Below are 25756 nucleotides of genomic sequence, written 5' to 3' on the forward strand. Positions count from 1 at the left end.
CTGTTGGTACTACCATTCCCACTAAAAAACTACACAATAACAGAGTCTCTCTAATATAGCCATGAAGATAAGTTACACACGGTTTTGCAAAAATCCTGGCATATCAAAAATAAGGTGCCATCCTGACTGGTTGTTAATGCATTTGAAGGAAAGATATTACAAGTTTTCTAAACTCCAGGAACACAGTCATACAACATACAACGCCTAAACACAACCAAGCTCCTCTACTATACATCAGCACAGCACTTACACACAGAGAAAAAAACCATAATCCATGTTTCCTTACAATTCAGAGATCCAGAAATAAAAGCTGAATTCCACAGAACTTTTACGGTTTTCAACATTACACTACTGAAACGCCTTCTTCTCTGCAGCTCTAGACAGCATAGATAAAATCAAATCCTAAGTCTCTCTGAAAGTGTATACAATGAACTCCAAACCACTATCACTCAAAAAAAAAAAAAAAAAAAAGGGCAACCCAACCCAAACCCAAAACCCAGCCCATGCACAAAAAACTAACTTTGCAATCAAAATCGTAAGCAACAGAAAGCCTTGTTTGAAATAGCAGTTATTTTTCTCAAAGTTATCCTTTGGTTTCACAACAAAGATCAGCATTTGTAATGGTCCACTTCTGCATAAGTGAACATATAGCCTTGCTGCCTGATCGAATAGTCCAGAGCTTTCAGTGAGGCAGCTCCTGACAACAGCCCAGCAGCAGCTTTGTTTGATCTCTCCTGCCTTCCTTAATCTGGGTTGTCAAGGTTCACTTGTTGGAGGCTGTTTACTTTTTCCAGAAAAAAAAAAAAAAAGTGATTTTTTTTTTCTGTCTCTCATACAATGACTAATCCAAAGACTAAGGGGGAAGAATGCTGCCAATGCAAGATGTTAAAGCTACAATACCTTTTTGCAATGAGATTTTAGCCGACACCTTTTGAATGGTAACTAGTGAAGAGCTTCCTCCCCCAGAGCCCTGCTCTATTCAATACGCTTGTGAGATAGTTCAAATAAAATGTACGGGGGGAAAAGACTCGGAGGACAGAAATTGAAACCAGTAGCCCCGATTTCCCTGTCTTCCCCCAAACCTGGATGCAAAGATGCACGGTACCTCTTCGCCTGCACTCGCTTCCCTGAGAACTTGAATTATTTCAGGCTGTCTCAAACTTAGCAAAAGTAGGAGCTTCTCTGCAGTAACACAAACTGTAAAAATACCACTAAATCAAGCGAAACGCCTATCTTTCCTCCCCAAAAATATTAAAGCAAACCGTGGACTAACAGCACGAGCAGCAAGTTTCTTCGACAACATTCTTGAAACTTTTGTCTAATTAAGAAGCTGTCATTAGTGACATCAACACTTGCTCAAAGCAGGTAAACCCCAAGTTTAGAAAAACTATATGGCAAGGAAACACAGTTTAAAGAATTGTTTTAATATGTATAACCATCCGGCACCCTAGAAATCAGCTAGGCTACACTGTGTAGCCGACACGCTACAAGCGGTACACATACATTACTCACTCAAAGAACAGTTACTAAAAATGAAACCTTAAACTTCTTAGCACAGAAGTTGGGCTCCAGCTTCGCTAGAGAAGCGGCTCTGCAAGCGCTCGCAGGCGGCAGATAACCTCGGGTGGGTACGGGAGGTCTGAGCGCTGCTGCTGCCAGCCAGGGGGGCCCGGGGGGGAAGGAGAAGGGGAAAAAAAAGAAAGAAAAGAAAAAAAAAGAAAAGTAATCTCACTCGACTTAGTTCACTCAAAGCAAAACCACGCAATTAAAATCATTACAGCGAAGCGGCAGAAGGCAGACTCGCTAAAATCGAGGCGCTCCGCAGCCAGCCCGGCGATGCTCTCCGCGCCGGGGCTGCCGGATAATTAATAGTTTCGCGGCGGTGGGGAGGGGGCCGCCGCTGCGCCCCGCGCAGCCCTGCCCGCGCCCCGCCGCCCGGCTTTATTTCTTTTTTATTCCAGGGGAAAAAAACACACACACACACAAAAAAAAAAAAAAAAAAAAGAAAAAAATACACCGGGGGGCGGGGGAGGAGCGGGGCGCGGACACGCGGTCCGCAGCGCGCAGCCGGGGGAGGCGGGTGGGCTGCGCGGCGCGGCAGGTGCGAGGGGCGCAGCGCGGCGCGGCCCTACTTACCGGGCGCCGGCGGCCGCCCCCGGCTCCGCGGCGCGCAGCGAGCCGCGGCTCCGTCCCGAGGCTCCGCACGGTGGGGGGGGGGGGCGGGGGGGACGCACACGGGGACACGTGAGGGATGCGCGGTCCGCACCCGCGCAGCGAGAAGTTGCGCCGGGCTGGGGAGGCACGGATGTTTATTCAAATACTTCGTATTAAAAAAAAAAAAAAAGGGGGGGGGGGTGGCGGCTGGAGGGGTGTTGGGCGCAGCGGGCCCCGGGGTGGGGGAGGATGCGCGGCGCTGCGCGCTTGTGGAAGGGACTGCGCGGGCGGAAAGCCGCAACAGGTGTCCGGGGAAGGGGGAACGGGGCAGCCGGGCCCGGCGGGGCGGGAGCGCGGGGGGTGGGGGTGGGGGCGCGGCCCCGCCGCAACTTCTTGCCCCGAGTGCTTAAGTTGGGGCGTGCGCTCCTCTTGCGCGGTGGCGCGGGGGGACACGGCGGAAAACACGAGGAAGGCGGAGGGGGGGTGGTGGAAAGGGGGGGGGCAGGAGGCGCCGCATCCCACTCTCCGCGGAGGGTGCGCGCAGAGCGGGGCACGGGGGGTGGGGGGAGGGGGAAGTTTCCAAAGTGGGCGGGGAGGGGGTGCGGGCGGCTCCGCAGCCCCGGGGAGGGGGGTCCGCACCCGCGCACCGCCGCCACCCCCCCGCTACCGCGCCGGCGGCGGCCGGGGCGGGGGAGTGGGGGGGCCGGGCACGTGGGGCCGGCGGGGGAAAAAGTGCAACAGCCCCGGAGGAGCGGGGAAAGTGTCGGGGGGCGCCGGACTCACCCGCAGGACTCGGCCTGCCGCTGCCCAGCACGGCGCGGCCCCGGCGCGGGCGGGCGGCGGCGCGGAGCGGCGCGGGCTGCCTCTCCGTCCCGTCCCTCCCTCCCGTCCCTCCGGCACGCCGAGCCCGGGCGGCGCGGCGGCGTGCTCCGCCGCTCGGTAAATAACAATAGAGCCCTCCGCTCGGCGCCGCGCCCGCGGGGCCCCGCACGCCGCCCCGCCGCGCCCCCGCCCCGTGCCGCCCCGCGCCCCCTCCCCGCCCCGCGCAGCCCCGCGCCGCCGCCCGCGCGGGCGGGCTGGGGGCGGCCCGCGACACCCCCGCGGAGGGAGATGTTGTTATTTTTTGCTGTTGTCAGTCTCTGACGTCACATCCACCTGCTGGGTAAACAAGGCTCGGTGCAAGGGAAAAATAATAATAATAAAAAAAAAAATAATAAAAGCGGGGGGGGGGTGGTGCTCGGGGGGGGAGAGGGAGCGGGGGGGATCTCCGCCGGCGCGGAGCTCCGCGGAGGATGGCTGGGGGGGGGGGGGGCGGGCCTGGGAAGGCGGGGCAGCCCCGCGGGGAAGCGAAAGTGGCGGCGGAGCGCGGTGCGCAGCGCTGCGCGGCCGTGCGCGCCGCCAGGGGCAGTTCCGCGCGGGGGCAGGCGGGCCGGGGCCGCCCCGTCGGCGGGGGGTAGCGCCGCACCCCCCCAGCAACTTTTCCGCAATCGCGGCCCCGCCGGGGGGTCGGGCCCGCGGCAGCTGGTGGCCCGCGGCAGACCTCGGAGGGTCTTCCGCGGATGCTCGCGGAGCCCGCCTTACCTGCGCGGAGCGGCCAGGCGGGCGCTGCCTGCGCTCCCCCTCGCAGCGCACGCCGCTGTTGGCGCAAACACTGCTCTAGAAACACTGCGCGGGTGCGCAGCGGCGCGCACCGGCCGCCGAGCGGCAGTGACGGACCTGAGGGCCGGGCTGAGCGCGGAGCCGCCCCGCGGGGGCATCCCCGGTCCCCACCGCAGCCCGGGCCGTGGGTCCTCATCCTGGTGGGTGCGCGGAGCGGCCCTGCGCAGCGGCTGCGCTCCCGGCCGCGCCGTTGGGGCTCCCGCGGAGGGGCCGGTGGTAGCGCCTGCGGGGAGAGACCGAGCGGGGCCGAGGGCCGGGCCCGCCCCCGCTGCCCCCCGGCTCCGCCGCTCAGGCACCGCCGAGTTTCAAAGCACCGACGGCCTCGGCCCGGTTATCCGGCAACCGGCGGCCGCTGTGGTTGCGCGGCCGCGGGCGGGCCCTTGCCGGGCAGCATCCTGCCCTCCTCCGGCATCCCGGCCCGCGGGGCCGGGGCCGCTCCGTCGGGGCTGCAGCCTCCCCACCCGGCACTGCGCAGCAGCGGGGCGGGCCGCGGGGTCACTGCGCGACCCGCTTAGTTCGGGAAAAAAACTTTTCTTTCCCATCCACCCGCAGGGACCTGCACGGACCCAATTTTCTCCCCTGCCTTTGTTTGGTTTTGGTGGGTTTTTTTCAGGTTGGGGGGGGGGGTTGTCTGTTGTTGCGGGGGGTCGGGGGGGCTGCCGGTTGCATCCAGCTTCCCACCGGGCTGGCACAAAGCTGGCAGGGCGGGGGAAAGCCGGTTCCCAAACCCCGCCGGCAACGATACGGGGTCGCGGAGCCTCCCGCGGGGGGGGGGACCCCGCCTCCGCGCAGCCCCGCGCAGCCCCCGCCCGGCGCCGGCCCGGCCGCCCCGGGGGCCCCGTTGAGCAGGGCCGGGCCCGCGGCGCCACCTCTCGGCAGCAGCGCCCCATCGGCGCGGGGAGCCGCTCCGCCGGCAATTAACACCTGAAATTACAGTAATGGCGAGGTACTTATGCCTAATTCATTATATTTTAAATAATTAAGGGGGGGGGGGAAATCGTCGCAAATAAATATTTGCCGACATGGTGGGGGTTTGCGGCGCGCTTTAGAAGGCGGCCCCGCAGCCCGTCGGGGGAGCGCGCCAGTGTCACCGCGGCTGCGGAGGGGCGCGGGGGTCCGCGGCAGCCCGGTCCCCCAGCCCAGGAACTGCAGCAACCATCGGGGTGCGTGACGGAGCGGGGCACCGCCGGCTTTACAGCAAGTGCCTTCATCTTAAGCTTCTGTTGTTTAGATTTTTTTTGCTTCACCTGGGTTTTTTTCCAGTAGGAAGAAAAAGGAGATAAACCTATTAAAAGAGCATTTTTAAACGCTTCCCACCCCTCAATTTAAAAAATATTTGGTTTACATTTCATCCTGGAATAAACGTTTATTGGAAACTTCTTCATCTCCTGTTTCTAACTTCGCAAATCTAAACCAGTACATCAACTCAGTAAAAACATGATTAATTCCATAGACAATACCAGCGGTGGGACTTCTCCCTCCCCCTCCGCCAATGTAGCTGCTAATTGTACTTGAATTGTTTACTGCTGTATTGTTTTACAAGTGCCTGGAGAAAGATGCTTGATATTCCCACCACCAGCAGAACCATCCCAAGAGCAAATGCTTGGAAGATTTTGGCAAGGGTGTACACGGGGTAAAACTACAGCTTGTTAGCAAAAAAAAAAAAAAAAAAAAAAAATATGAAGGTGATGATGCCTCTGTAATTATAGGTGTTACTTGTTTTAAAGTCAGAATGTTTTCCAAGCTACTGTAATGCCACACCTCCGCTGTCCCAGGAGCCCGGCCTTGGAGTCCTTTCCGCTTTAGTCACTGGTTTACGAGGCTTTGCAGAGCACATCGCCGGGCTGCACAGCTGTTTCCCGGGCCCCTTTGCCCTCCCGTGTAAGTGCAAAGCCCATGCAGGTGCTCACCTATTATTCTACCTTTGACATCAGGCATGAAAAGTTGAGACATACACTATGTACTGCCCCAAAAAGCTGGTGGATGTAGTAAAGAGAAATGTATGTTGGTTTCGCAGCCTGGCTTTATGATTTCTGACTCTGTTCCAAATAAGCCCAGTGTTCTCTCAGCACTCGGGAGGAGAAGGGAACCTGCGAGCACCCTCATACCGCAGCTCACAGCAAAACCCCTTCCAGGGAAGCCGACGGTTCCTGCTCCCCCCATTCCCTCACTTTCTGCGTAGAGTCGGGGTGAGCCCGATCGGTCCAGCAATACGTGTGCTTCAAAAAGGTAGAAGATGCAGCTTTGCCCATCCCATGGGATGCACGCAAGGGGAATACTGCCAGGAGTTTCTTTTGCTCAGAGAACTTTAAGGTTAGGAAGAGTTGAGTTGGTGATGAGGGGGAATTTTAAAAGGTAAAACCATCCAGCTCAGAGGCTGAGCACAATGCTATTGGCAACACCTTGCACCAACTTTAGTGGAAAAGGATCCATTCTCCAGTCGGGGAAATCCCACAAAAAGGTAAAAGTAACGTGACACACCTAAGGACTCAAGGAGATGCCTCACAAAGGGAAATGTGTAAGTCCACTCCAATGAGGACTTGTAACCAGACCTAGATAATTTAAAAATTTAAATATTATTTTATATCATCTCCATGAAAAAAAGTTGGTTGGTTTTTTTTTTTCAGCATCTCAAACTCTGGTGCCTGCTTTGCAAATGCATTTGCACCTCTCATCTGCTTTTGTTATGAGACTTTCTTGATTTCCCTGGTCATGGTGGAAGCCGCATCCTGGCCTGCGCTAAGAGGATGAGCTGGAGCAGAATGGAGCCTCGGTGTGCTGGGAGACACATGGTGCCTGGCAGGACAGGGCTGCCCTGTGGCCACCCCCAGGGCTGGTGCTGGGCTCGCGGTGGCAGGGAGCACAGCCTACGTACTGCTGCTCCCAAGGAAGACAAATTGCTGTTCTGCCCCACGGCAGTGTCATCTGGGGAGAGCAGGCTGGAGGCTGGCTTCATGCACAGGGCACGGGAGCCAGGCGCAAAATAACCCGGGTTTGGCTCAGTGGTGAGTGCCGGTGAGCTCTGCTGCAGTCGGAGTTGCTTTAGATTTGCACTGGTAGTGCAGAGGCATGAGCTTCGGATTCACCCCAGACTCCTCCGGGTTCCTCGGTGGATGGGAGAGGCTCCTCATGCCCATGCTAATCCTCTTCACTCCTCCAGCTGTCCCTCCAGCCGCTGCCGTGTCAGAAGCCACCCAGAGGTAACTTTCCTGTAGTACATTTCCATTTGTCCTGAGCTGCCAGCCAATACATATTTCATTTTCCTGTGGGGGCAATGAATAGCCATTGTATTTGCATTGGACTATTAATCTGCCTGAATTTGGTAGAGATTCTTAAATGAATATTCATGGGAATTAATGTAATTTAATTCCTATTGCTTCCTGAATATAATTACATGCCGCACGTGAATTGGCAAACACTGCAAGACATCCAATCTCGTTGAAGTCTATGACCAGTTAAACACCACAAGCTGGACACTCGTGCAGTACCAGAGATGCACAAAGCGCTACTGAGATGCAGCCTGACTTCAGGAGAGGAGATGGGCTGGAGAGGAAGCCGACAAAAGAGGGAAGATGTACACTGCAAGAAGCAAATAATGCCTTTAGGAGTGGAAAATACAATGAGAAGGGTGTTTTAATACAAGCTCTTCCCCAGGTATGTGTCTAGAGATAGGGACTACACCAAACATTTGTATTCTCTTGCAGAAAAGCTTTGCTTTTTCCACTGTCTCACCCACAGGAAAACATCTTTCAGAGCCTCCTATTCCTGGCCTCTTCTGAGGCCCAGCATCTTTTGGAAGACCTTCAGCACATCCTACAAATAAGAAATGCTCAAGTCCAGTCCTCCTTCCTCACAGCAGCCCGCCTGCCAAAGTTCACGCGGTTCTTCCAATAATAAAGCAGTAATCAGCCCAGTATCAAAGCAAAACTCATCCCCAGCATCAGTGCTACCAACCCCTGTCATAACACAACAAGGACTCTTCCCAAAATATTTGGGCTTGCCCTGTCACAGTGAGAGTCGTTCAAGTTCAGCGCTCTGTCAACAATGCCAGGTGTCTCCCGAACCTCCGGCGCCCAAGCCAAGAGGGAGAGCTCAGAAGCACAGGAATAATCATTATTCGCATTACTAAAATATAACGGAATGTTTAAACAGGTAACATAACAAAATCCTTCATAGCAAAAAGAAAACCACCAAACAAAACCAAAACAAAAAACACCCAACCAAAAAACTGTTATTTGTCCCAGTCAGATAGAAAATGAACTCAATCTCCCAGAAAGCAAAAGCAAGGCTCTTCTTTTTTTTCCACAACTGACAGCCATGAAAAAATATTTTATTGTGCCAGCTGTGCCCCTTTGAAGGGGCTGATACTTGCTGTGGCTCTTGATAAACCAACTGGCAAATTTTGGGGGAAAAAAGTGACTCAAAGCCAAACACAAACATCTAAGAAAAAAACCTGGTGAAACCAAAAATCCAAGAACAATTTCATTTTGAGTCAATCCAAAGATTTCATTTCAATTTTGATTTTTTAGGGGGAATAAGAAAAAAGACACACACCCCCTTGCTTGAAAATAAAATTAAAGGACATTTTGAACACAAAGTAGTTTCAAAATGAAAAATCAAAGTGTTTCATGTCAGAAGTGTCAAAACTAACAGCTTCAGCATTTGTCAGAGCTTTTTTGAGTTTTTATAAATGACAAGCTTGGCATGTGTGCACAAACCGTTTTGGTGCTGCTGAATCTGCATTTTTGCACGCAAAAAAAAAAAAAAAAAAAAAAAAAAAAAAAAAAGGTTGGGTGAAATTCTCCGTGCAGAAGCCCTGTTTGCCATTGCCTTTGTGTGGATGCCAGCAGCGCTCTCCCCGATGGCTGCGCTGCGGCAGAGCCTCACTGACACCTCTCAGCTCCTCCTTGGCTGATTAATATTTTACTACTTGGTTTGCAGGACTTTGCAGGCCTGGTCTTTTCTAGAACTAGTTCCCTGGTTAGCGGGAGGAGGTACAAAGGTTAGGAGAGACCGACTGTGCGTGTCTGGCTTGATGTGCTGCTGTGTGACAGGCGGCCATGGACCTACTCTAAGGTGACATTAGGTAATTAGCCTGGTTCATTACAGCCTTAAAGTTGCAGGCTAAGCTCCCTTCCATCGGCTCACTGCCTTCCCAAAGTGAGGGTACACTTTGCAAAAATGCAAAATGCATTTTCTCCCGAGAAGTTTAGGGAGGTTGCATTCAGGTTGGCACCCAGCAGGAGGGCAGGGGTGGAAAGCAGAGTATGTAGCACCTGAAATATGGCACTTAGTTTAAAATCTCTGAATTACATAAAACGCTATTGCTATAAAAATTTACCACAACGCATTTACAATATTACCAACTAAATATATTCCTGCTATGAAAGCAGCAGCCATCTGTACTTTGCGTGCCTGCTTCCAGCGTAGCAGGCTCTGTCACAGGTTGGGGACAGTGCCTAGTCCCCAGGGAAAGCAACAAGTAAGATCTGTGCTGTAAGCACCACAGCCCTGTGTTCACTTCTACAGATCACAGACACCTACCTGCCTCTTGCTACCAGATTTCTGTAACACTTTCTACATCTCCCTGATGACAGCACCACTTCTTGCTGTATCTTGACAACTTCTAATTAACCCAGTCTCAGCAGCTTTGAAGCTTCCATAGAAAACTGATGTGCTTCTCTGGAGCAAGAGACCATGTTCAAAACACCATCTCTGGCTTCCAGGACAGCCTTTACTCTGCAGGGGCTTCAAAGCCCTGGTCCTATGTAGCCTGACTGCTGGACGTCAGACCAGCTCCTTCCCTGCCCTTCCTGGAAGGCAGTACTGGTAGCAAGCAGAGATGGAAACATGTTTCTCACATCTTGTTGGCATTTCTGGGACTGCTCAAACCCCTGCTGCTGCAGAGCACATGCAGAAATCCTCACGAGGGCATGCCACGTTTTCAGCTTCTAGCAGGACAGCCAGTCCCACCTCAGCACGATGGTCTCCTCACTCCTTGTCTAGCTCTCCCCATGCGTTAAGCATCTCCTGTGAAGGAGATGCAATAACTGCAACTTTCCCCGTGAAGGATTTTCTGTTGATGCTGTCTCAAAAAGTGTACTATGCTGCAATATTATTTCATCTTAATTTTTTCCACTATTATGACTCTTTCTTATTCCAAAAGTCCAACATCAGCAAAGATTAAAGCTTTTACTCTAGTTACATATCTAGAAAACAGCAGTCTTTTGTGTCTTGGGAGATAAACACTACCAGATGCTCTAGTAAACACCAGAAAGAGGAGAGAGGGGGGAGAAAACAAAAAGAAAACCAAGAGAGTGGCCAGGAGAAGTGAAGGGCTGAAAATAAGTTAGAAGTAGCAGAAAAGGAGACCAGAAAAGTAAATTCCTGGTGGTTCTTGGTATGTGGCAGTGAAGAGGTTAAGCCCCAGTATGCTGCCATCTCTAGACAGAATTGGTTGTTATTGCATTGATAAAACCCCGGGTTGTGTTTTCCTTGTCCATGTTGACCCGTATCTGACGTTAGCATTGCAAATGATGTCTGCTGCCATTCAACTAGTCAGAGCGAGCGGACACAAACAAGACAGAGAGCTTAGCAAAGACTATACTAATGGAAGGGGTGGGGAAAAGTCTGATTTACATGTAATTAATTATTATTTATGTAAAAACCATATCATTGTGGTGGTTCTTGACATCATTTAAAGCCTCTTTTCAGCAGAGGAGTCTCCCCTGTTAGTGCACTCATCTTCTGTATGAATCGTGGTATGGTGGTACCTGCACTGGTCCGTCACCACTGCTTGTGGGGCCAACGTCCAGCTGCCCCCTCCTAACCAGGTCGCTTTGCATCACCAGGGCCACGGGAAGCTCGTGAGGCCTTTGGTGGGAAGCCGTCAGAGCTCAGGCCAATGTCATGCAGAAGATGACAGGCTCATGCACAGCCATTGTGAGTTTCAGATGAAATCAATGTGTTTTCTTCTGAACTTCTAAAAATGATTAACTTATTTGATTTCAACTTCTAATCTCAAAATAATGACCTAGACCAGCCCCAAGGTATCTTGGCAATGTGGTTCGAGGGACACTCCAGTGCAGCCAGAAGCTCCCGCAGGAGGACATCAATCTCCTTCCTGTACGAATGAAACTGGTCCACAAAAATGAAGGGCACAGCTCCACCCCAGCTCTTTCAAAACTCGCCTGTCTCAGCCATAGCTCCAGTCCAGCTTCCAGACACATCCCTACCCACTAGTTTTCACAGGAGCTAGGTCAAACCTCAAGTGAATGGATTACATATGGCAGCATGACCTAATTTATTCAGGCTCTGCTGGACAAAATCTATACGGTGGAAAGCTTATTGGCAGTGTCTCACTGGTTCTCTCTAATTTGCCAAAGGAGCTGCTGGGCAGGAAACTCAGTTAACCTCAATGATGGTGGGGACAGATTAAAGGGAGCTGGGCTCAAAAACAGGCAGGTCTCAAGCAACCTTCTTAATAGAAGAAAAACAAACCACAGCACTAATTGGAGCAATTGGATGGGGTAGGAACTTTGGCTCGAGCCTGGGAGCAGAGGCTGGAGCGGATGGGACAAACATCACTCATCAGAGGGAGAGATGTCACCTGGACAGGTGGTCCCACACACCCATCGCGCTCTGCACAGCCCAAGAGCCGTGTTGAGGGAGTGTCCCCAGCCACGTCTCCCCCGCACCCACCTCCAGAGCGTTCCCACACAGCACTGCCTCTGCCCATGCTGTCAGCTCACCGGGGCCACATGGTGATGGTAGCTGGCCGCTGAGACCCCGGCACCGTGCTACCCAGCTTCTGCAGGGCACACAGAGCAAGCCCAGGTTTGCCTGCTGCAGACCACACAGACAAAACTGAGAGCACTGCAGGCAGAAATCTGCCTGCAACAAGGCTATCACCTACCCTTCTGCTTTTAGGCAGCAGCATAATATTTCATCTACTCCCATCATGGCCCCCTAGTCAGCTGTTGGGAGCACCAAAGCATAGCTAATCCCATCGGGGGGGTGGGGCGGGGGGGGGTGGGAACATGCAAATCTCCCCCTAAACATACAATTTTACCCCAAACAAACAATTTCCAAAGGGCAAAAAAACAGTATTTCATTCAATCCTTGCACACAACGGCTGTGGCAGTATTTCCATCCTCGGTGAAATGGCTTGTCCAGCCTTGCCCAGTCTGTGAGTGAGCTCCAATACCAGGCAGGGACCTGATAGCCCAGTTGGAAGAGGGGAAAAAAGAAAAAGAAAAAAGAAAAACAATTTCTCCTAATAAAGAATCATCTTCCCTTTGCATTAGTTTTGTCAAAAGCAGCAAAATATTGAGACCAAGTGAACTCGGCTCACACACAGAGCGCACTTGGCACAAGGAACTGCTTTCATTTCTCAGAGCAGGCTCCAAGAAGGTCAGCTTGCCTTGCCATCCACTCCATGTCAGACTTCCAGTGTTTGCAGTTTGGGTATTTTTTGCCTTCATCATAATCAACAGATGCAGGGGTTTTGTTTTATTTTTAAGCTTTGGGGTTTTTTAAGTCACATTTACCATCAGGACAAGCAGACGGATATCTTTAATCCAACCTTCAAACTCCATAAAAGTGAATGAGGTCAGTAGAGGGACTGGTTTTCCTAGTGAAATTAACACAACCGTAGGACAGACACATTATCAGAGCTACCGAAAGCTTTCTTTATCTGGTTGGCCTAGAGACCAGATGTTTTGCTACAAATTCTTTGGCTCCTGGTGGTTCACAACTGCTCTCTGCCATCTTTGCACATCAAACGTCTGCAGTAAAGACAGTGTTTTGAATCTCAGCAAAATTTCAGACTTTCAGAAGGGCCATTATTTCTGCTGTGGGTTTTTCAGAGAGAAGAAATTATTTAAATGGGAAACCTCACACCCAAGAACCTTCTGGCTGTTTATTCCTACACAGGGTAATTCTCTGGCTAATACATTACAGCTTCCACCCCGATACTGTGAGAGTCAGAGGCACATTTCCCTCAGCCCTCTGACTGGGTTAATCACATCAAATAATTTGTTTATGAAGTTCAATTCTACAAAGCCCAACCTGGAAGCAGGTATTCATCCTCCCAGATAGAAGCACTTTTGCTATAATTTCTTTTAAAGTCAAAGCTGATCTTTATCTACAAAAGGCCAGAGCAATAAGTATTTAATGTGTTTAGAAAACACAGCTCTTTCACCACACCTGCAGCCCGGCTGCCAACTTTCAGCCGTGTGGACTCTCCACTGCTCTGGGAGACTCCAGTGCAGTAAACAAAGTCGTTTTCCCTGACTTTCCTTGTACCAGGCACCTCTCCCAAATGTCTTTACGTACTCACGCCCTAAAGGTCTTCGCACAGGTCCTGTTTCCACAGCACTTCCAAGGGCTGGGATTGGGCGGTGGGAGCTGACGGCACCTGGGTTTTCCTCCGCTTGCTCTAGGTCGTCCTGGTAATGACTCTGCACTGGATGCAGAAGAGCCTTCACTGCTGAACAAGAACGGGACCCGTTTCAGGAGTTACTCCTAAGATGACTGTATTTTCTCCCCCCACCCTTGATGTAAAAGACAAATGAAATCCCGTGTTTTCCAGGCTTCCGAGGGAAATTTGTTACAGCACCCAAACACGCAGCCGTCTCCCACGAGCTGCTTCTGACGCAAGGGAATGTCCCATAAGCCTCTCCCTTGGCATCGCCGGTGTTCATTTTGGTCATAGCAATGCCGCAGAACAAACAAACTTCAAAGTAAAAAGCAATGCCAGAGCCAGGGAGACGCTCCTGGGGGTGAGAGAACCGGGATAATAAAACTCACAGCACTACCCCAGTGCCAACAACCCTGTACTTTTTGTGCCTTTAATTCCTGCAGTTTCTTGGAATGGTTTCCTAAGCCACCATCTCATTTGGGAGATGAAAAGAACAGGCAAGGGTTAAATTGGAGCCGCCATCCCCCACCCCCAGCCTATTCACAGCAGAAGGAAATCTGTCTCTCTCCCACCCCTCAGCATCCTGTCTCTGCTGCCTTGGAAAACACACAAATCCCTTACAGCTTCCTGAGGGGCAGAGACCTCAGCCCGCTCCCAGCTGCCCTCCGTCCCGGTGGGCCCTGCAGCATCCTGGCTTCCCCGTGGCCGAGCACCCTTCCCGGGGGGCTCAGCTCCTCCGCTCCACCTTGGCCTGGAGTGCAGCAAGTACCCCGCGGCTAGCACAGCTCTTCCTTGGTCATGGGCTCAGTTTTTCCCACATGGCTTTTTCCCCTTGTCCCCCTTACCGGGTCTATCCCAATGGCTCGGTTTCCCTTTTCTATCTACAGTTGATGGGGAAAGCCAGAAGGGACGTGCTCCCTCAAGAGTATCCCAAGCTCATCTGATGCATTCCCCACTGGGTGCACAAGAGTTTCCCATCCCACCGATGCCTACCCTGGGGCTCCAAGGAGCCCAAGATGTGCTCATAGCAATCTGGTGACAGGGAAACCCACAAACAAGTTTCAATGTGAAACAAGTCACTCAAGCCTTGGGAAGTCCCCCAGAGGTCACACAGATGTCATGGCTTTCTCTGCATGGCCTTCGGGTACTGCCGAGCACGCCTGCCTCTCTGCTGAGCAGAGAGGCCAGCTCCAGAGCCACCGGTCCCCTCTTCCCCTCCAACAAGCTCAGCAAATGGACCAGCCCCCCACCAAGGTACAGGGGTGCTACAAGAAGCCAGCCCTTGCACCCCAGGAGGCTCAGCATCGCTCTGTGCACCCAGAAGGCATCACCCACTACAACCGCATGGCACAGCACAGCCAGGAGGTGCTCAATATCCGCACAGCGGCATCACCTCGGAGCTGCGCCCATGCTAATAAGAGCAGTTTGAAGCATGAAATGGCAGTGCTACCTTTGGTGCAGGAGCTGGAGCGTGTTGCTCTTGGCTCTAGGGCCTCTGAACTGCATGCCATATGTTACTCAGAGGCATGCCCTGAGAACGCTTCCAAAGGGCAGGTACTGCACACTTCGGATCCACATGGGGAATCTGTGCAACGTAACTAGGGCACCGTGCTTTCACACCCCGGCTCTCTGTGCTGTAACTTGTCTGTGGAGACAAGCCCCGCGTGGCTTCTTCCAACACTCCTGGTCACAGGGGAGCGGCATGGAGAACTACAGCATTGCCAAATCCAAGCATTCAAAATCATGAGTCATAGTTTCCAAAAATTATCTAACTGGTATTAAAAAAAAAATTAATGAATTCCATTTTTTTCATCTTGCAGATGACACCCAAAAGTTTCTCCACAGTTCTCAGTGCTAGAAACTCAAGGAAAAACAAACACATGACAGAAAGCAGAAGTAGAGTTTTGCATGCATTCTCATGATTCCAGAAGCTGGAGCTTTAAGGGGAAAATAAAATAAACAACAAAAGGCTTATGATATAAGGATTATGATTTGGCTAGCAGCAGAAGTAAAACCTCATGATTTATGTGACAACCCTCAACTGAACAACTGAGCTCAAAAACTTGGAAAAAGAAGGTGAAACATTCCAGCATCGTTTTGGCTGCCAAAATAACAGGAAAAAATCATGCAAAATTTCAACAGAAGAGAAAAAAAATTAATGAGATTTGTTCCACTTTCACAAACTCAAAGACAAACAGATGTTGACAAAAAAATGTTGCAAATAGTTCTTGCTGTTGTTCAGCCGAGCCCAACTCGCAGCGACGTGAACGCATCTCTTGTTCATTATGTCATCCCCTTCGCTCCCGCTCCTCACTCACTCACACAGGGCAGCCAGTGTCTTTGCACGCTGTGTGTTCTTCCATGTCTTTTACTGACACAATGGGTTTAATTTCAGCCTCTCGTACACCACGTTAACAGTCACAGTTAATTACTCTAATTTATTCTGCAAGCACACACCTGTACTGGTATTTCCCTAAGAGAAAGGGACACAGACCCTGTTTCAGACACGTAAAAAATCCCCGCTCCTTAGTAACATCTGCACTTTTTAACGTGATTCTACAATTTGGGCCACAAGTACCAAAGGGGTCAACTGGCTCCTGTGCACTTCTTTCTGTCCTCCTTCAGCACTGAAGCAACCCTTAATTTTATTTACTCTAGATTAGACCTGTAGGACCCAACCTAAATGATACTGAGATCCAAGAGGTGCTCTCCTGGAAAAAGGCATCAGAAATGGATCCCATGTCCAAATTGAAGATGACGCCAGCACTGGTTTCATTTCAAGGCAATCCAGATGTTCAGTAAAGTGATTAGGAAGTGGTGTGTATCAAATATAAGATACTCTGCATTGAACTAATGCATTTATTTGCTCTGAATGGTTTTCCAGTTCAGGGCAGCACTTTGCCTGTCACAAGTAAAGTGCTTTGACAGAACACATGGACATTTCTGCTGCTTAAACCGAGCCAGCAAACAGAATGGCCAGCAACTCCCAAGTCTCAAAAGAGTCCAAAGAGGTACTGTCACTCTGATGTATTTATTTCCTGGTCAGCTAAATGCATGAGTTCAGGTCCCATTTGTCAGCATCCTGCGTATCCACAGCCATTTGAAAGGAAGCAAACGTAACAATGTTATCATGGGGTCACCGAGTTTTCACCCTATTACTGGCTAGCAGGTGTCCAGAGTGTCACTAACATCAGGTAATACAGCCCTTTGCTTTGAAGAATGGTGGCCGAGAGCTTGTCCTGGCTATCAGAGGTGCAGCATCTCTGCCCAGGCAGGCTCGGTTGGTTCCAGTGCCGTCTCCGAGCCAGCCATGACAAGGTAGGCAGGACCTGTCTGGGGCCAGCAAGAAGTGGCAAAGCCTTGTCTCAACCTACTTTAGGGTGCAAGTGCCTCCTGCCTATCCCACAGGGACCTGTTGGCAGTTTATCGTTCCCCTCGAGAAGGAGGAATGAGGATGAACAGCCAAGTTAAATGGGTGGATCCCCTGTTTTGCTGCCTTATTTAGTAATCCAAGAGAAAGGGTAGCCCCCTTCTTCCTCCTGGTGGAGAAACCTTCAGTGGATGTGTTGGCTGTTAGCCCAGCTGCCTCAGTTTTCCAGGGATAGTTAACAGGAACAAAGTCCCCAGGCAATCACAAAACCACTAAATCCAGAGGCATCACATTCTCTGCTAACGGAAAACACTGTAGCTCCATCCAGCTCAGAAAAGGCACCAGCCACCCCATCCCATCCTAACGCAGCATCCACAGACACAGGCAGGATCTTCTGCGCTGTCAGGGTCCCTTTTGGGACTGTGTTCCTTTCTTACTCAAGTTTCTCCTTGCACTTTCCACTTGTGCACAGGGGAGGACTCTCAGGCACATGGAGGCGGGGGGGAAGTCCAGACAAGAGAATGCAGCTGGGTTGTAATTTGTAGTTTCACAGTCCTCTGTGGATAAGCCCCAACACAATACATCCATTTGCCTGCAAATTCAGAACTGTGTTAAGCCCACGGTAGTTCTGATGTAACAATATCTTCATGCTGAGAAACTTGAAGACTGCTGAGAAATACAGCACTTAAGCAGAACAAAAAGCAAATTCCCAGCAGCACCTTCCACCCCCATGTTTTTATTGGGTTTTAGTAGAAAAGAATTCAAAAATACAGAGGCCTGCAGACTAGACTAGGCATTGTCTGCATTAATTTGGGGTGTACATTACTTTCAGCTGATACTCAGATGAAAAATTAACTCAGCATTCCTCCATGGTTTGGGATTTCGTGAGCGAGTTTTGCAGACACGTCTCTGCTCCCTGGACCTGGTGCTCTTGACAGTTTCCACTTACACGGGCACGTGGGGAAAGGAAGAACAGTTCTGCGTGTGTGTGTGCATGCATGTTTGCACGACGGTCTCCCAGGTGAAAAAGGAACATGCAGAATTATAGCAGCTCTGAACTCGGGAGGGCTCTGGAAGGGGTATTGTGGCTTTCACCAGCTTGAGTGCGGAATGTGGCCACCAAGATGCCTGATCCGTACTGGCCATGCAAAGACCAAATATCAGAAGATTATTTAAGTGGCACTAATATTTTTCATTAGTGCCTAAAGCAGCTGGAACCCACATGTTCCTGCACATCAGGGGGTGTTGGTCTCCTCAGTCTTAGAGGATTTTGAAATTTTTGATCCTAAGCTTACTCTTTAAGGGGGGGAGGGAGAAAAAAAGTTTTTCAGGTTATAAAGGTACTATGCTCCCAGCTGCTTTTATCCCATTATCATGATATTTTAATTCTCAAAATACGTAACTTCATAGTTGTCAATTTCATTAGGTTATGTGGAATGCAAACCAGAAGATTGTATTTATAAAGATTCATCAATGGAACATATTTACATTTCCTAGCTTATTTCTGATGGAAGCTAATTTTTTAGCAGCCACATGTAAATTCAAACACCCAAGTCCCACCCTTGCACCGCAGGTTACAAACTTGAGCCCCTTTTCCCAAGAACCAGTGAACTTTTCCCATGAAGGGCGTTAATAAGCAAAAGCTCAATCTGTGAACGAGCAGGAGGACACGTGACTGTGAGGGGACAACAGGGCATCACCACGACCATGCTGAACAAAGCACGTGTTGCACACTCCATCCAGACACCTTCAGCAGCAATCCCATGTCCTTCACCGTCCTGGAAGGACGGGCTCCCTCTCCGAGCCGCAAGCCCATGGAGTGGATCCCCAGGGCCCTGCAACACCACCACAGGGCTCCCACCTCCCAGGGAAAGGCTGATGGTCTTCTCCAGCAGCACCACCCCCCATCACCTGGAGAGTACCACCACACAGCTCACCAAGCCTCACTGCTAAAGCCTGCAGCCTCCCAGGGCACACAGATCACTCCTGGCTCCACCAAAACTGCTCCTCTCCCAGTTTGCCATGGCATTCCCCTCCCAGTGCCCAGCAAGCCCCCCTGAGCAGAGCCCAAGGAGAAGACCTACCTCCTCACAGCAACACAAGTGCTTCCCGCTCTCACTCGCCTTCAGACCAACCAGCCTTGATGCATAACTGGCAGAAAGCTGAAGCGTGCGGGACCTGCTTCCCAGGGGCTGCCCTTCCCTTTGCCCTCCCAAGGCACCCCATGGCAGCAGGGCTTACCTGCCTCTTACAGCCTTGGGGAGCTCTGGGAAAGCAGCTTGTGCAGATGAAGCAGGTCAGGCCCGTTCCCTCGTTGTCTGCTCACAGATGTAGGCGTTTTCCTCTCCTGAACAGGAGCTGGAGGCTGCAGAAACACGGTGTGAACCATCTCCCTGCCCTGCTTCCTAGGGTGGGATGGCTGGGGAATCACGGGGACCCCTGCTCCGGGCTTTCTGGTCTGGGCTGACACCTTCCAGTAAAAGCAGCTGGACCCTTGACGTTAAAGGAGTTTACATGTGACAGACAGGGTGGCAAAATTAGGATTAAAGCAGGTCAAGCATTGGGTTTTCAAAAATATAGTAAAAATAATACTAGTTTCAAGTGAGTGGCAAGAATTAACGTGGGCGTCCTCACTGGAGCAAGATCTGCAAGCTGTAGCAGATAAATACAGGCATTTCTATCAGGCGTCACTTTATATACAGGCTGCAAAAGCAAATCATTGGGTGGGAAATGAAAATCAAGAAGGAAAAATATATATGTTTCTGATTATTCTACCCTAATGTTGTGTTCTGTCATTATGGCAGATTGCTTAATTGTGCCGCTGATTACTTTTCCTGAATTCTTCCTACAGCTGTAGTTTTTGCAGTGCCGTGGAAACACTAATTAGCAGGAGGAATGTTGCCTTAAATTTTGGTACAATATATACATGTAAAAAAATACAAATCCTAGGCATTTACTTACTTAGTCCCCCTCTCTCGTTTATTTAACCCATCTCACTCCCTGTTCATTACTCCCTCCTGTAAACTGCGCTTGGGCAAAGGTGGAGAGGTGGCAAGCAGGCGCGTCCTGCCGCTGGCCGCCGGCAGCTGTGAGCCCAGGCAGCAGCTTGCATCAGTCCTTTCCACCCCGCAAAACTCACCTTGCAGAACAACCCAAATGTGCGTTGGCTGGAGGACAGGCTAGTCTTTGCGTGTGTTTGCTGCTAGGAATAGCCTATATACTTTGAAATATGCAAAATAAGCTGCCGGTACAGGAACATCTGCGCGATGCTGTAATCTTACCGCACATTTAGACTCCACGTTCTTAATGATCCATCACGGGGAATGATTTGATGTTGTTTAACTCTTGTCTCTCTAAGCTGCGGCATGTGTTTGCCCTGCTTGTTCTGCAATACATTCCTGCAATATATCCACTCGCTAAGGAGGATTCTTCTTATTTTGTGTAAATTTGTGCTGTGACATTTTAATTTTTTACTTTTTTTCTTCTTAAGTGCTAACTGCTGGTTCAGCCAACCTTCCTTCTTGTCTTCATCCTCTCTCCAGCAGATGTAATGGGAAGCATGCAGTTGCTCTTCACCCAAAACAAGTATGGAGCTGTCATAAAAGTTATTTTAAGAGGGGTCAGAGGGGCCATAAACCCACCAGTATGGGACTTTGGGGATTAGCAGAAATATTGGAGGGGGGGTTAGCAGCACGTGGTTGCTGTTTGTAGGATTTGCCTCTCTCTGAAGTGACTGATCCGTTGACCCGATCTAGTACAGCACTTTTTCTGTTTCTCTTGCACATTCAACCATGGACTGAGCCAGCACCTCGGCTGTGACCTGGGACAAGCCAGCTCTGTTTAATCAGCATTTTAAGCCTCCAGCACAGGAGGTTTTTGCTCTGGGTACTTGAGACTACAGCTATTCCGTCAGCTCAGTTTGGGTTTGACTCCCCAGGAGCTCACGCAGCCCACGCACCCCGGCGCAGCCACCTCGCTTCCCAGGAAAGGAAACTTGGGTGGGATGAGAAACCTCTTCAGGCGCCCTCGCTGCCCAGTGCGGCAGCGGCTGACTCACGAGCGATGCCCGCAGGGCTGCCGCCCATCGCTGCGAAAGTTGGGTGCCTCAGCCGCCTTCCCCCCGGCAGCCCTGCCTGCGCCCCGAGGCACAAGCGAGCGATGGGTGTTTCAGTTACCAGCAGCACCAAAAAGTCAAGATGAAGCAAATCAAGAGCAGGTGGGGCTGAGCTGTTTAACAGACCGAAACCCAAGGTGAGGAACACAGCTTGGCTCAGCAACTGCGGTGGGTGAGAAGCGCCCAAAACTCACTGAGATGGAGTTTGACCATGTGAAAGCTGGGGTGGAAATCAGAAATCTGGGTACAGTCAAGGGCAGCTCATCAAGTCCCACTTCTTAGCAAGAAGCCAGCGCTGGGCCTTAGAGCAAGTACTCAAGGAGCAGAGGCTACGCACTGACACGGATCTCTCGGAGGCAATCCTTTATGCGTGTGCACAAAATCCATTGGTTTCTTCCTGCATACATTTTCCCACCACTATACCGCTCCTGAAACACTACTTAAAATGGCTTGAACAAACAGTGCTGCACACCAGGATGACGACTTCGGGATGCATCACACTAGCCATAGCTGGCTGTACCACTGCTGGCACGGTGTGTAGGCAGAAACCCTGGCATCTGTTGGGCTTCCTACACACTCTTAAAAGGACCAGACAGCACGTGCACGGCCAGCCCTGTGGTGCTGGAGGCACTGGACTTGCTTTGAGCCTGCCATGGAAGAGCTTGTGCATGCTTAGTGGGCGAGGTCAGCGTCTCTGGACATCTGGCAGCTCTTGACAGCTGCCAGAAATTAGGAAATCTGAGACAAACACACAAAAGCCTCCAAATCTGCCTGTACACAATGTTCAGGTGGAAAATGTCTGGGGAAACCTGCACGCATGGTAACCCTCCACTCTGCAGCCTGCTTTGCTTTAGCCACGACTGAAATGCAACCAGTTCTGGCATGGGCTTGGACACCTGTAGTGCCGGGAGCTGTGCTGGGCTGTGCTGGGAGACAGCAGCCACGTGAGCTGAACGTTACAGACCAGCAAAACATTGCTTTGTGATACAAACCTTGGCAGCCCCCATGCTGTGCACGTCTGGCCACGCTGCTGGAGCAAAGCAAGCACAAGAGCACAGCAATGCCTGGCATCGGTGCGCTACCAGTCACTGCTAGTTAGAAACGCTCCCACCGAGTCCTGCTTCAGAGCTCAGGCTTCTCTGGGGCTTGGGTTTTTTGGAGAGCGTCCCCAAAGAAGCTGCACAGCCCATCCAGGACAAGCAGCACCTGAGACCTCCCTCTGCATCACAGCTGAGGAAGATGATGTGTCCTAAAGCTTGGAGTTTTGTGGGGCCAAAATTAGGACCTTTACCCCTGAACCCACTCCACTGCCAGGTTCACTGAGGTATTTAGGCACAGGAATCTCATTGAACAACTAAATCCTATTCATTTCGCTGGACCTCTGTTCACAGGGAGCAGTTCCTACCCAAAAGAGCTTGCAGGTGAGGAGCAGCAATGTCAGGTGGTACAGATTATTAAAAACCAGCAGCACATACAGCAGATTATTAAAAACCAACAGCAGATACATGTCCTCTAGGAGAAAAGCCATTTTATCTGCCTGTTCCTAGTAAGTGCAGGAAGATGTTTCATGGTCACCGTAAGTATTAGGATTGAATAATATTTGGCTATATTAATCTGAAGTGCACAGCAGGGAATAAGGTAATTTTTCCATCCTTCTGACTATATGTAAAAATTTTATATGAGCTTTTTGTGGATTTGATTGCAGCAACTTGGGATGTTTCCCAATTTGCTCCTCTCCCAGGACAGTTTTTCTGGATCAGCTGCTAGTGAGCCTTGGTGTAACACATGGTATAAAATATTTGTTGCTTTAACATTTTAAACAACCTAGAGAGAGGAGGTCACACTCTCCTGGCACGTGGCCCATGTGCAGTGCCTTCGTTATCTCAGAGGTCCTCCTTTAATATCTGCCGCAGCCAAGCAGCAAGGAGTGAGATGGTCCCACAGCGCTGTGTTGGTTCACAGTGAGACACATGCAAACACAAATCCGTGCTTTCCTGCCCCGGCACTGTCCCGTTGACAACCTTTCAGTCTGGTTAAGGCAATGACAGGCTGGCTAAGAATGGCCTTGCCCACCCTCTAAACAGCAGCGCGTGTAAGTCACTTTGTTACTTAAAGTCTGTATGTCTTTATTAGAGGAGATGCTGCAAAGCACTTGGAAATAATGTTGGCTGCTGTGAACTGTGGTGCCTGATCAATGAGGGACATGACAGTCAATTACCCTTCCACGTTCTGATTGTCCCCAGCAGTCAGCCTGGATCAATACCTTCAATCTCAATTGATAGCAGATACGAAATCTGAAATAATATGTTTCATTGTTTGGGAAGTACTATCACATTGTGTACAGGCAGCCAGCACATTTAACCATTCATTTCACTTCCATCTGGTCCAACCTGTCTGAGCGATGTGCTGCCCAAATGGCTCCCTGAGGAAGGCTGTGTTGGAGAATAAGGAAAAAAAAAGTTTAGGTCACTTCAGCAGGGCAAAAGCATGAAAATCAGGAGGGAAACTCAGGTGCTGAAGCAAGGAAGACATTTCATCAGGTGCTGCTCTGCGGCAATGCTGTGCGAGCGGGGCGGACAGGAGAGGGGCTGCAGAGGGGCCGCAGCAGCCCTTGCTGTTGTTCCAGGCAGGTGGCTTCTCTGTCCCTTGTGTCACCCAGTTATGGTTGGACCAGTGATGGCCTCTCGGTGTGCACTTGCAGAGGCTCAGCTTCACAGGAGGGAAGGCAGCGGGGACACTGGGGGTAGCGCCTGCCTTTGTTCCAGGAGACTTAGCAAAGCTTCCAAATATTTGAAGAAATGCCATGCCAGGAGCTCTTTCAGAGTTTCCTTTAAAGATGCCAGTGTGCACAGGCCTTTGTAATTGAGAAGGATAATTTACATTTCTAATGGTTTAAACAAAAACCCATATACACCGATATGGGTGCGGTGAGCCAGGGCCCTGCTGCGGTGGCTGAGGCAGGGACAGGACTGGCTGGGATGGAAACGGTCTAGATCAGGGGAGAGCTGCTCTGCACTCCCACCCTCCCATCCAAAAGCCTTGTGGCCTTTGATTTTGGTGTCCCCCATGCATCCCGGCATGACCCCTCCCTGCTGTTAGCACCTATGGATGTCTTGGCTCCCCACCATGCCAGACCTATCCTCTTGGTGGTCCTTCAACACCTGTCCTTTGTACAGCGGGGTAAGCTCCTCTGTGGGATGACCACAGCAGCCAGAAATCCCCATGCCAATTCCCGGAGCATGTACCTGCAGGCAGCTCAGCTGTGAAGCCAAAGGTCTTTTGCATGCAGCAATTGCTCCCTGCAGGTGAATCCCAACACCACAACTTGCCACCACGGTGCTGCCAGCTCCTGTACGCTTCACCACAGGTAACTAGCTTCTTTCAAGCACCGTGTCCTGGGGTCAGACAGCCAAGGTTCTTGGCTTCTCCTTAAAAAGACTTAGGGAGGGAGAGGGAAAACAGAGGGGGTGTGCGTGTACCTGCTGCATCCTTGGAGTCATGGAGAAAAAGCTGGAAAACATGAACTCATGAGCTCAGGATGTAGACAGCAAAAACCTCACTCTCTAAAAATTATTTACTATTGGGGTTGGCTGTAACAGGTCTGAATTGTGGGTCCCCTCACCCTCAGTTCCCTGCAGCATCAGGTAGCCGCACCAGACATCTCAGGATGCACTGCACAGGCAAACACCATGAGCCCAGGCCAGGACCTTAGCTGGCTGCTTGTATGGAAAGGAGCGGAGAGATATTCAGTTAATCCGTTCACCAGAGGGGCTGAGCACAGCACCGCTCCAGCATGGCCCAAGGAGGACCAGGCTGGGTGATGCTTCTCACAGCCATGCAAAAAGGAGGTACTCCTGGTACATCTTCGGCTTCTCCCACCCTGCTCCTTACAATCCCTAAATAAAAATAACCAAGGCAAGAAACCTCCCCAGGAAATTCAGATGCCCCAGGTTGTCCCTTGCAGTCCCCAGCTCCTGTCCTTGCCACATTTTACCCTGCTTTTATCGGGGCAGTGGACACAGGCTACCATTTTTAGAGGATAACCTAATGAAATAGATTCCGATTAGCTGGCCGTCAGTTACTTCATTTCAGTGTTCACATGCAAGGGAGGCAGGAGAGCAGTTGAAAGATAATGGAGATAAAGCATTAGCCCTACCATCGCAGCATGGCAAGGAGCCAGGGCGCTCCCTTTTTTTAATACACAATACTTGTTATAAGATTGAATATCCATTTGGGGGCAGAATTCACCTACTTTCTTGTGCGCACTCCCCTCTGAAAGCATTGTAATGCTTTACTTATTGGCATTTTATTTTGATGAATAGGCTGCAATTGGTGCAAAAATATCCTGAATGGCATTAAGAGACTCAGCCATGTGACCGTTGGACCATTTGCACTAAGTACCATCAGTCAAAGTTCGTATTACTTACAGGATGCTTAAGCCAGCGTATTTTCCTAACAGGCATGGTCCTCTGAGGCTAGCACTAAATGTGCTGGGGACTTCTCTGAAGTAGCATAAAGGGTAATTATTCCCCAAAGTACCATTTAAAAAAGAGCCTTAAAAACTAAGTTTTGTGCCTTTGGACAAAAAAAAAAAATCCAACACTCCTGCCTATGCAGTAGCTGGCTGCTTGTCAGAGTAGTGCCTGGAAGGCTCAGCACAGCGCTGGCTGCCAGGCTGGGAGCAGTGTGGGAAGGAGAAATGTCCTGTCTCTGCTCCTAGTCTGGACTGAAATGCAGGTAGGGGGGTAGGAAGGAAAAAGGGACCTTGCAGAAGTGTGGGTCAAGTACAAGAGGTTGCTTTTATTTGCTGTATTCTATGTAACGGGCAGGGATAACGCAGGTCAGGGTACCTCGGAGAAGCAGACCTCAATCAGCAGTGGCAGCAACAAAGTCTCTGAGCTCAGGTGGATTTTTGCAACCTGTTACCACCAAGAAATCATTTCTCTGCTGACAAGCTGGCCCCAGTACCGAGCTACTCCTTACCAAAGTCCTTTTCCTCTTGGGATCTCAGGAAAATGCAGATGCCCAGGATGGTCTG

At 50.8% G+C, this 25756-nt stretch overlaps 1 protein-coding gene across 5 annotated transcripts in view; it reads right to left on the reverse strand.

The window, feature by feature from the left end:
* Window positions 1-3858, reverse strand: part of FOXP1 (forkhead box P1) — a 387112-nt gene extending 383254 nt beyond the window's left edge. The window contains exons 1-2 of one of the 5 annotated variants that reach the window (XM_080382597.1): window positions 2938-3248; window positions 2137-2291 (exon numbers count right to left, since the gene is read on the reverse strand). The gene's annotated coding sequence lies outside the window, so the exon portion shown is untranslated. Of the gene's footprint in view, window positions 1-286; window positions 778-1539; window positions 2058-2136; window positions 2292-2937; window positions 3249-3735 lie in introns of those variants that run through there. The other 4 variants (XM_080382599.1, XM_080382595.1, XM_080382594.1 and 1 more) reach the window with 4 other exon arrangements.
* Between the last annotated feature and the right edge of the window lie 21898 nt (window positions 3859-25756).

This window comes from Falco punctatus, assembly GCF_963210335.1.
Source record: "Falco punctatus genome assembly, chromosome: 4".
In the NCBI taxonomy this organism is placed as follows: domain Eukaryota; kingdom Metazoa; phylum Chordata; class Aves; order Falconiformes; family Falconidae; genus Falco; species Falco punctatus.